The sequence below is a fragment of the Bactrocera neohumeralis genome, unplaced genomic scaffold (assembly GCF_024586455.1).
Source record: "Bactrocera neohumeralis isolate Rockhampton unplaced genomic scaffold, APGP_CSIRO_Bneo_wtdbg2-racon-allhic-juicebox.fasta_v2 cluster09, whole genome shotgun sequence".
Lineage (NCBI taxonomy): Eukaryota > Metazoa > Arthropoda > Insecta > Diptera > Tephritidae > Bactrocera > Bactrocera neohumeralis.
Window position 1 is genome coordinate 18,375,546 of NW_026089622.1, and position 12,093 is coordinate 18,387,638.

General features: G+C 40.1%; 1 long non-coding RNA gene across 1 annotated transcript in view; it reads right to left on the bottom strand.

Annotated features, from left to right (window-relative positions):
* Nucleotides 1–287: 287 nt before the first annotated feature.
* LOC126764318 (uncharacterized) overlaps nt 288–12,093 on the bottom strand; it is a 271,263-nt gene continuing 259,457 nt past the window's right edge. Inside the window, exon 2 of the long non-coding RNA XR_007667931.1 lies at nt 288–9,235. This is a non-coding gene — a long non-coding RNA (uncharacterized LOC126764318). The remainder of the gene's footprint in view (nt 9,236–12,093) is intronic.

Here is a 12,093-nt window from a genome sequence, read left to right on the forward strand (position 1 = left end):
GACTTTAACGCCAGGGTGGGCAAAGAAGGTATCTTTGGCACTACGGTCGGTAAGTTCAGCCTCCAAACGTATTGACAGGCAATTAGTCACGAAAATAGTTAATTAACGAAGCGAAAGTAAATTATGTACTAAGTTCACGCACTTAGTCAATGCTCGGGCGCCATGAAAATTCTCAAGCGTTTTTGAGAAGCGAAAAAATAGATACTGGGAATGCGCGAATAATTAAAGAAACCTAATTGCCTGTCACGGAAAAGAAAAATATTTCGACAAATGAAAAGACACGTCCGTTCGAATTCACGTTCAAATAACAACAGAGAGTTCTTTATTTCTTAATCTAATTGCTAAGCATAGATCTTGAAACTAACGGCTTAAACTAGTGGTAATATAAATATGTATTAAAAAGGGGTAGGTATAATCATTTTCAACTTTCGTTAAATATTGTAATAGATTATGGAAAGTATTAAGGTAAGTATTCGATTGGTATAATGAATACAATATTAAGGTGAGTATTTTAATTTGATTTTTAATAACTCAATATTTAACAATTCTTATAATTCAAATTTCTTAATTCTAGTTTTATGTTTAAACATATATATCTTGTCGCTTGACGCAGCAAGCGATCTGGCGCGCTATCTATTATACATACGCTGCTTTATGTGGGTTACCCAAATAATTGAATATTTTATGTTAATAAAATAATCGTTGTAAAAATACATATAAAGACTTAATAAATGATATAATTATAAATATATCATACTACTCAAATAACGCGGTACTTTTATTCCCAATGTGCGTGACAATGTATCTACAGCTTACAAAATTAATTAATAAACAACCAGTTTAACAAACCGATGGTAAAGAAGTTTTCAATAAAACCACAAATAGTAAACTTATCAAAGAAACACAAGTAAATGCATACCAAATATGTTTAAAATCAAAGCCGTTTTTAGCATTTACAGGTATTCTGCGCTCTCGGGTACACTACCAGAAGTACTCCGCTATACATGCAATCGCATATAGCGCACTTACATACGTATAATACTAGGCAAAATATTTGCCTAGGGGGCCCAGAATGTTTAAATGAGTTAAGCCTCCCCCACTCTATCCGTGAAAAACTGGCGCACCCTAGCACAACTCAACTCCCCTGAGAAGAACAAAACACTTAACATCGGAACATGCACTAATACAACACACCTGGAGACAAATTGTATTTCACCACAGCAGGATGACAACTATCTAACTAACAAAAGGATTGGATCATCGCTGCTTTTGTTACACTCGCTTAAACTTTCAAAGAGAAACGTTGCAACAACTCGGTTCCTGTGCGCTGAAATCTTTTTTCAAATATTCGTTTTTCGCAACAACCGCTCGACCACGATCTACATCAATTAGAACGCCAACGCCGGCAAGTTGGAATTGGATTCTCGCCGCCCTACTCGTCGACATTTAATTTTAATTAGCTTCATCATTTATTATTTCGTTTATTAAATAATATTGTCAAAAATGACTTTTATTCTAATTAAGACAGTACTGTGTACTAATTTAATCAAACCACCTGAAGAGCCTTCATTGTACCGACCTCTGTGTATTCTCGACACAATTTGTAAGGTGTACGAAAATATCATAAGCAACCGCTTGGAGTTAGAAATGCAGAAAGCCGGCGGATTATCAGAGAGACAATACGGCTTTATAAAAAAGAGATCCACTATTGACGCACTGCGAGAAGTCGTCGATAATGCGAAAAGTGGCAAAAGATGGAAAGGTGGCACAAAAAGTACTGCGTGCTGTTTACCCTGGATGTCAAGAATGCGTTCAACACGGCAAAGTGGGCAGACATAATCAAAGCCCTGAATGACATACGGGCTCCTGAATACCTCATAAACATAACGAGTTATTTTAAAAACAGAAAGCAGATTTTTGATACGGACTATTATGGGACCTTATGTATGACGGGGTGCTAAGAAGAGAGCAACCAAAAGACGTGAAACTAGTAGTGTATGCGGATGATCTCATGGTGGTAGCAGTGGCCAAATAATTATCCGACCTGAGAAATATGTGAAATGAGTGCTTAAATGGTCTACGCCAATGGTTCTCTTCTGTAAGTCTGAAACTGGCGGAAGACAAAAAAGAAGTTTTACTCATAAGCACTAGGAAGATAGAAGAACGAATAGAGCTTACCATAGGGGAGTGCGAGATTACTCCACAGCCGCAACTGAAGTATCTGGGAGTAATAGTGGATTCCAAATTAAAATTTAAAGAGCACCTGGTGTATTCTTCCGGTAAAGCAAACAAAATTTATAATGCCCTATCGAGAATAATGATTAATAGAGGCTGTATCCGTTCCAGCCGACTATTCTTAATAGCGAAAGCAATGAGTTCCGTAATACTGTATGCGGCACCATTACGGATACAAGCAATAGATATAAAAGAGTATGCTAAACAAGTAATTACAGTGCATAGACTTTCTGTAATTCGGGTCCTTCCCGGATATCAACCTTCGCTGCTGAAGTATTAGCCAGCATGCCGCTCATTGACATCCAGGGAGATGAACTCGAGCCTTTATATCAGCTATCAGCGCCTAAAACTGTATCGGCAAGGACAGGGGAGAGAAAAAAGAGCACTAAAATGTGGCAGGAGCGGTGGGATTCATCATCCAAACCAAAAAAGAATTTTCCAACAGACTACGCGTGCGTTAGTCCGGCTAATAGAGGAGGAGCGACAAGACATTTCGCTCCCACGAAGTAATACTAAGCCGGCGGTTAAATTACCATGATCGATCACCATATTTATTCTGTTCACCAATTATTAGGGTGCAGAAACGCTTTAGTATATTTTATTTAATTTTTTTTTCTGTTACAATAGAAGTTTCACAGTATCTCTTTTTTACTATATAAACTTTATAATATCTTTTTCACTACAATCGCTTCTTTACTATATAAATTTCACAATCTCACTTCTAATGTTAAGTAAATTCAATTTTTCTTTTTATGTTGCGGTTTTGGGTAACGGACCGGTGTGCGCGTGTGTCGGCGTAAGTGCTTTTTTGGACTGTGTTTGTGGTAGCTCTACTCTCAGTTGTGGATTTGGTGCTTTTGACCTTGTTAATTTTAATTGATCAGAGATCATGGCTTTTGTCTCTTCATATTGGTCAAGGCAATTTTCATATTTGGAGTAAGCCGAGATTTTGAAATTTTCCGGAAGATCCGAATCGTCAGTTTCTACAATGGCGTCATAGGCCGCTTGGAGACGTGTCCAAAAATTGTCAATGGTTTGATTCTTGATTTCTAGTACCGATTCAGAGTTATCTAGAATCGGCGAAGATGAGAATCGAGTGCAGTATTGTATTAAGCTGTCACACTCTGATAAAAATGTTGCGTACGAAATATCTTTACCCCGTTTTTGTTTTGTAGCACCTTGCTTCGAGCGTGTAGCTTCTGCCGGTGTACATGGACTTTTTTCATCCGAAATCATTTTTGGTATTTTCAGAAATTGATGAGATTTAGATTCCTTTGAATCTGTGTTCATTTAGATGAAAAATGGCAATATATGTATGTACATATATATAATTTTTTCTTTCGATTTAAAGCAAACGGATAAATTTTGAGAACTGTAAAACTCTTTCACGTCGATAAGAGCTTTAATTTCTGTTAAAAGTAATGAAATACGCGTTTTTCAGTTTTAGCGTTCGCGCGGTTGTATATAGTTTGTTTTAAACTTTATATATTATGTATATTGAATATCTATGCATGTTTGATTTTATGTTGTGTATTTAGCCGGTATGTATACATACGTATATCTCTTTTTTTTTTTGTTTTGTGTGTTTAACTACACGAAGATAAGTTTAGCTAGATTTATATTTTTTACACAACCGTTTTGAAAGACTTCAAACTAGTATTGCCAATATGGGCTTCAAACATGCACATATGTACACATATACAGTGCTAAGATACTAATAGGAATCGATACGACTCACATTGACTGAAGGGTGTAAGGGTCTCCATATAGGGGTTGCTGTCCTACTCTTGTCTTCGCAGGTTGGGTCTGGTGTATTTGTTGTCATGGTCTGGTGGATCGATTGTATTGTGTGAATGTGTGAAAGACTAAAGCCCACCAGCTACAAACTGATTGGATCTTATCAGTGTGGCTTTAAACCAGGAAAATCACCAACCGACCAGAAATTCACCATGCGCCAAATCTTGTAAAGGACCAGTGAGAAGAGAATCGACACACACCACCTTTTCGTCGATTTTAAAGCTGCTTTTGACAGCATGAAAAGGAGCTGCCTTTATGCCGCGATGTGTAAATTTGGTATCCCGCAAAACTAATACGCTGTGTAAACTGACGTTAAGCAATACAAAAAGCTCTGTCAGGATCGGGAAAGACCTCTCCGAGCCGTTCGATACCAAATGACGTTTCAGACAAGGCGACTCCCTATCGTGCGACTTCTTCAATCAGCTCTTGGAGAAAAGAATTCGAGCTGCAGAACTTAATCGAGCAAGTACAATATCAGCTTCGAAATCCTACGCTACTTTGGACTGAATAGGCAATTGAGAAGTAAATTCCTAAACTCTATAAGTCACTCATTATTCCATGGACGATGATAACATCTGATGAGTCGGCCTTAGAAGTTTTTGAGGGAAAGATTCTGCAAAATATGTATGTCCTTTTGCGCGTTGGCCTCGGTGAATATCACATTCGATGAAACGATGAACTGTTTGAGATATACGACGACATTGACATAGTTTAACGGATCAAGAGACAGCGGCTGCCCTGGCTAGATCATGTCGTACGTGTGGACGAAAACATTCCAGCTCTGAAAGTATTCGACGCAATACCCGTCGAGGGAAGCAGAAGAAGACGAAGACTTCTACTCCGTTGGAACGACCAGGTGGAGAAGGACCTCGCTTCGCTTGGAATCTACAATTGGCGCCACCTTGCGAAAAGAAGAAACGACTGGCGCGCTGTTGTTAACTCGGCTATAATCGCGTAGGCGATGTCTACGTCAGTAAAGAAGAACAAGAAGACATAAGAATGTAAGAAGAGCCACGTACTAAATTTTGTCGAAAACGGTTGGTTAGTACCCAAGATAAGGGATTTCACCAAAAAATGCTACGTCCATCGTAGCAACAGCTCCCATAAAGCTCTCTCCTACCAACTCGATGGTAAAACTAAATGTCTTTAGCGTATTTAGTTATATATTTATCACACTTGTAGTAGTTTTTAACAGTACCGTTTTAATGAGGAGTGAGCGGGATTATCATTCGATTTCATCCATTTTCACACTGTCAGTAGAAGTTTTCATAAGATGTAAACTCAGCAAATGTGGTTGTTGTAGTTTAAGTAGCTTAGGAGATATGTACATAAAACTTGTTAAGAGGGCGGGGCCACGCCCACTTTTTAAAAAAAATTTCCCACAGTTGCCCCTTGCTACAGCGGTCCTCTGTACCAAATTATAGCTTTATGTCTTATTTTAGTGCTGAGTTATGGCAGTGGTCCGATTACGCCTAACTACGAACTCGAAATTCTTTTTAACTAAGGAAACCATATACCAAATTTCATCGAGATATCTCAATTTTTACTCAAGTTACAGCTTGCCCCGATGAACAGACAGGTGGACAGACAGACAGTCTCAAGTTTCCTAGAGCGCCTCGGAGTTTCCTCAAAACATTGTTTTTCTGGTCGGCCCGGGTCCTAACTTTTTTTCTACTGAACCGATTGCTTTTAAATTTTAAGAGACTATTCTACACCCTTATAGTTCTCGTCGGTACAAACGAGAATTTTTTTGACCCCTAAATATTTATTTTTCAACCCTGTCTTTGCTAAAATAAAAGAACTTTTTTCTAAGTCCCCCATTTTGTTATTTACCCTTGAAACTTAACTTCAGTAGTTACCAGAATGACATGCCTATAGATTAAGAATAATCAAGAATATTTGATTTCAGATAACATCAAGATCCAAAATCACTCGGGCCACCCACGTGTATTTTTTTTGAGGTTCAAAAATAATACAAAACTAAAATTATAGCAGACGCGAATCGCAAAAAAAATCATAACTGCAAAGAGTGGGCGCGATTTAAGCAATCAAAAAACAAAAACAACAACAACTCTCATAAATCAGCACAAACACAGCAAAGGAGTGGAACACATACGCACATAGATAAACACATTTTGTCCCCAAAACCACCCGAAGGAAATTAAAGTGAGTCGTATTGATTCCATTTAGCATTTTGTGTATTTCAATACACATATGTATGTATGTTTAATATCTTCACATTTGCGGTTTTTATAAAAAATCCGTTCAAATAAAATAAAAGAAGACTTCCAAACTGTTTTAGTATTCGGTTTATTTAATTATTGATTGCCGGTAAATGCTTACCGATGTGTTAAAACGTCATTAGCTCTCGCGCTTTGGAAGTTTACATATATATTTTTTAAATCTTTCTATTTTTTCTACGAAAAACTGTCGAAAAAGGGCCAAATTCGATATTTTTGTTCAAACCATCGACATTTTGTCAAATTTTAAAAAAACCAAAAAAAAGTTTCCTTAGCGCGAAAGCGACTTTCCTATATAATAATAATCTTTTTGAAATTTTAGTTTTAATCCAAAATTGCAGCCGCAATCGGGGACATCGTACAGGAACTTCTTTTACATGTCATTTCGACAATTTATTTAACTATTTTGCACCCAGTAAATATGATTTTCATTTTTAAATGTGATTTTTCGGAGGGTCACACTTATACTTGATTAAGGATCGTCTCACCTTAATCAAGTACAAGCAGGATTGCTTAAAATAAGGTAAAGGCAAATCATAAGCAGACAAAAATAGAGAAAATCTTTAAACTTGAACCTTTTCATATATACGTACATATTTGTAAATTAAAAATTTTTTGTACATACATATATATCGACAAATAACGACATGTACAGCGAACATATACATACAGTGATGTACAAGGTAAGATACATGTTTTTGTATGTTGCTGCCATGAAGGCCCAAGCCATAACTCTTCCTTCCTTGTATATTCTTCACAAACAGTTTTTATAGGGTTTCCGCCACATCATCGATTTTCCGTCAGAACCAAATATATTAAATTTGGACTCGTCTGAAGAGATGACGGTGTCCCAAAATGTTGAGTCCTTGAAAACATGATTTTTGGCGAATGTCAGACGGGTAACTCTGTTCTTCTGGTTATTAAATGGCTTCTTGAGATAAAGTCGCCAACAAAAATCATGTGATTGTAAGATACGGCGAATTGTTGACGCACTACAGTCTTTTCCAAAGAATTTTTTTTACTTTATCAGCTAATTTTTGACCAACATTTTGGGATTTGCACTAATTTCCCGCAAGACCGTGATGTAATTCGTCAAATTCGTTCGATGCGTTAACCTTTAACTGGTGACATGGTTTTTGTGTAATTTAACTGGTGACAAGCGGCCTAAGACGATAGCTTGCTGCAGTCTTTAAACCATGAAATGAATATATAAAATGATAAAATAAAACTACTCAATAGGCTCGCTATTACAAACTTTCTAATACAATCTATGTAGGAATTAAAATCAGGGGGTGAAATGATGTTCACTGACTCCGCTCGGCCTGTGAGACCGCTTGTCACCAGTTAAAGGTTAAGTAGTCATATTTGTCTCAAACTGCAACATTTCCGTCAATAATTGGTTAGCTTTTGTAAAATTAATCATTTTGCTGTCGGACCCCTGAGTTCGCAAAAGTGGTAAAATAACTCTGTAAAGGTGAGAAAAAAAAACAAAAATTATTAACTAAGGTTACTCTTATGAAACTTCCTATTACCTATTAAAACTGCTTTTTTTGTTAATTTATTGCGAATTCTTTTATTGTTCTTAACACAAACTATGTCTTCTGCCTTGAAAAACCTCGTAAGTTTACCGCCATTGTTCCTTGCCAATTTTCCTGGGCTTTAATTAACTTGCCTTTTATTTCGATTAAGGTCCAAATGCATTGAAAAATTCAAATCGATCCATCTATCTTGCAGTAGCAAGAAGTATTAGTTCATTCGTATCATTTATAGCTTGTTCTAGCTTAGTGCATCTAGCGATTTCAATTAAGATGGTACGAAATCTCTCTGTGCTATGTAAAGGAGGGGTTGTAAAAAATTCTGCTCCAAAACGATCCTTAAGAAAGGACTTTATTGTTTGTGAGTTCAGTGAATTTTGGTTATCAGCCGTCACATTCCTCGTATTTTCAATTAAAAATTAAGGATTTGTAATAAAGTTTGTTTTACGTCAATAATTGCCCTTGATACAATTGGAATAACGATGACGAATTTTGAAAATATGTCGGTGCAGGTTAAAAAATTATGTTTATCAGTGGAATAAATATTTATATGTAACTTTCCATATGGAGGATGGAGTCATGTGTAGAAGTTCACGCAAGTGAGGAAAGTTCTCTGATCGCCATTCACTTGGGAGTGGCCAGAAACGATTCTTTTACATATGGCTCAAGCAGCTTACTACTTCCGGTCTTTGATCAAGTATCCTCTGGGTAGCCTAAGAACATCCGTTCGAAGGCGAAACATTCCCTACATAGGGTTGTGCGCTGGGCTTGGGACCCGCCTCGGATGAGAGACCCCCCTTTTGATGACGACCATGGCAAACGGAATAAGGACTACGATTTGAGGGCATGCACCTGGAATGTCCGGACCCTTAATTGGGAAGGTGCCGCTGCCCAGCTGGTTGATGTCCTCGCAAAAATAAAGGCTGACATCACCGCCGTCCAAGAAATGCGATGGACGGGACAAGGACAGAGACGAGTAGGTCCTTGTGAGATTTACTACAGTGGCCATATAAAGGAGCGCAAGTTTGGTGTTGGATTCGTGGTGGGAGAGAGACTCCGTCGCCGAGTACTATCATTCACTCCGGTGAATGAACGTCTAGCCACAATCCGCATCAAAGCGAGGTTCTTCAACATATCGCTGATTTGCGCCCACGCCCCGACGGAAGAGAAGGACGATGTGACCAAAGATGCCTTCTATGAGCGCTTGGAGCGCGCTTATGAGAGCTGCCCCCGCCACGATGTCAAAATCGTGTTTGGCGACTTTAACGCCAGGGTGGGCAAAGAAGGTATATTTGGCACTACGGTCGATAAATTCAGCCTCCACGACGAAACATCCCCAAATGGGTTGAGGCTGATTGACTTCGCCAGGGCCCGAAATATGGTTATCTGTAGTACTAGATTCCAGCATAAGAAGATTCATCAAGCTACCTGGCTGTCTCCGAATCGAAAAACTACCAACCAGATCAATCATGTTGTGATAGACGGAAGACACGTCTCCAGTGTTTTAGATGTGCGTGCGCTCCGAGGTCCTAACATCGACTCGAACCACTATCTTGTTGCAGCTAAGATTCGCACTCGCCTCTGTGCAGCAAAAAACGCACGCCAACAAACACAAGGAAGGTTCGACGTCGAGAAGCTGCAATCACAACAGACAGCCGAACGATTTTCTACTCGGCTTGCACTCCTGCTCTCTGAGAGCACTAGTCAACACCTCGGTATAAGGGAACTGTGGGACGGCATTTCAAGCTCCTTACGTACAGCTGCAACCGAAACCATTGGTTTTCGGAAAGAGCAAAAGAACAGCTGGTACGACGAGGAGTGCCGTGTCGCAGCGGAGAGAAAACAGGCTGCCCACCTCGCAACGTTACGATCGACCACAACACGTGCGGGAGGGGATAGATACCGAGAGTTGAAAAGGGAAGCGAGACACATTTGCAGACAGAAAAAGAAAGAGGCCGAAATGCGTGAGTACGAAAAGTTTGATAAGCTGGCCGACAGAGGTAATGCTCGAAAATTCTACGAAAAAATGCGGCGGCTTACAGAAGGTTTCAAGACCGGAGCATACTCTTGTAGAACCCCTAAAGGTGATCTAGTGACCGATGCCCAGAGCATACCTAAATTATGGAGGGAACACTTCTCCAGCCTGCTCAATGGCAGTGAACGCACAACACCAGGAGAAGGAGAACCCGATTCCCCAATCGATGACGATGGAGCAGACGTTCCATTGCCCGACCATGAAGAAGTTCGAATAGCAATTGCCCGCCTCAAGAACAACAAAGCGGCAGGGGCCGACGGATTGCCGGCCGAGCTATTCAAACACGGCGGCGAAGAACTGATAAGGAGCATGCATCAGCTTCTTTGTAAATTATGGTCGGACGAAAGCATGCCCAACGATTGGAATTTAAGTGTGCTATGCCCAATCCATAAAAAAGGAGACCCCACAATCTGCGCCAACTACCGTGGGATTAGCCTCCTCAACATCGCATATAAGGTTCTATCGAGCGTATTGTGTGAAAGATTAAAGCCCACCGACAACAAACTGATTGGACCTTATCAGTGTGGCTTCAGACCTGGAAAATCAGATATTCACCATGCGCCAAATCGTGGAAAAGACCCGTGAAAGAAGAATCGACACACCACCTCTTCGTCGATTTCAAAGCTGCTTTCGACAGCACGATAAGGAGCTGCCTTTATGCCGCGATGTCTGAATTTGGTATCCCCGCAAAACTAATACGGCTGTGTAAACTGACGTTGAACAACACGAAAAGCTCCGTCAGGATCTGGAAGGACCTCTCCGAGCCGTTCGATACCAAACGAGGTTTCAGACAAGGCGATTCCCTATCGTGCGACTTTTTCAACCTGCTCCTGGAGAAAATAGTTCGAGCTGCAGAACTAAACAGAGAAGGTACCATCTTCTATAAGAGTGTACAGCTGCTGGCGTATGCCGACGATATTGATATCATCGGCCTCAACACCCGCGCCGTTAGTTCTGCTTTCTCTAGGCTGGACAAGGAAGCACAGAAAATGGGTCTGGTAGTGAACGAGGGCAAAACGAAATATCTCCTGTCATCAAACAAACAGTCGTCGCACTCGCGACTTGGCTCTCACGTCACTGTTGACAGTCATAACTTTGAAGTTGTAGATAATTTCGTCTATTTAGGAACCAGCATTAACACCACTAATAATGTCAGCCTCGAAATCCAACGCAGGATTGCTCTTGCCAACAGGTGCTACTTCGGACTGAGTAGGCAATTGAAAAGTAGTCCTCTCTCGACGAACAAAAGCCAAACTCTATAAGTCGCTCATAATTCCCGTCCTGCTATATGGTGCAGAGGCTTGGGCGATGACAGCAAGCGATGAGTCGACGTTACGAGTTTTCGAGAGAAAAATTCTGCAAAAGATTTTTGGTCCTTTGCGCATTGGCCACGGCGAACATCGCATCCGATGGAACGATGAGCTGTACGAGATATATGACGACATTGACATAGTTCAGCGAATTAAAAGACAGCGGTTACGCTGGCTAGGTCCAGCTCTGAAAGTATTCGACGCAGAACCCGCCGGGGGAAGCAGAGGAAAAGGAAGACTTCCACTCCGTTGGAAGGACCAGGTGGAGAAGGACCTGGCTACGCTTGGAATATCCAATTGGCGCCACGCAGCGAAAAGAAGAAACGACTGGCGCGCTGTTGTTAACTCGGCTATACTCGCGTAAGCGGTGTCTACGCCAATTAAGAAGAAGAAGAATATTTCCCCAGGATGGGATGGTATCGGAGTCTTTCCTAACTCTGGTTTAGTCGGATGCCGTTCGTACTTGGCTTGTTTACAAATTTTGCAGTTGGCAGTGATTTCCTTTAATTTCTTCCGCATATTTGGAAAATATTAGTCTTTCAATACCTGTCTAATTTCGATTTGAATTAACAGGGTTTTCCGCTTTTGGAATAACTTCTGTTAGAGATTCTTCACTTCGCATACTAACAGATGAGGAGTCCTGCTCTAAAATTCTTCCACAAATGCTCGCCAGTGTTTTATTTTCGTGTTTGGATTCTTATCCGAGACAGCGAAGGTCAAAGGCTGATGATCGGTAAAAATATTCAGCTGTTTTACTCCATGCCATGCCATACCGCCCCAATAGCGTGTTCTGAAGCGTCGGTTGTTAAGTCAAAAGGTTTATTGTGATCAGGTTATAGCAAAAATACGTCCTTAAAAGATAAAATTCTTTTAACTTTTTCGAAAGCCAACAATGCGTCGTTGTCCAACTCAATTCTAACATTTTTTGATTGATTCGTTCC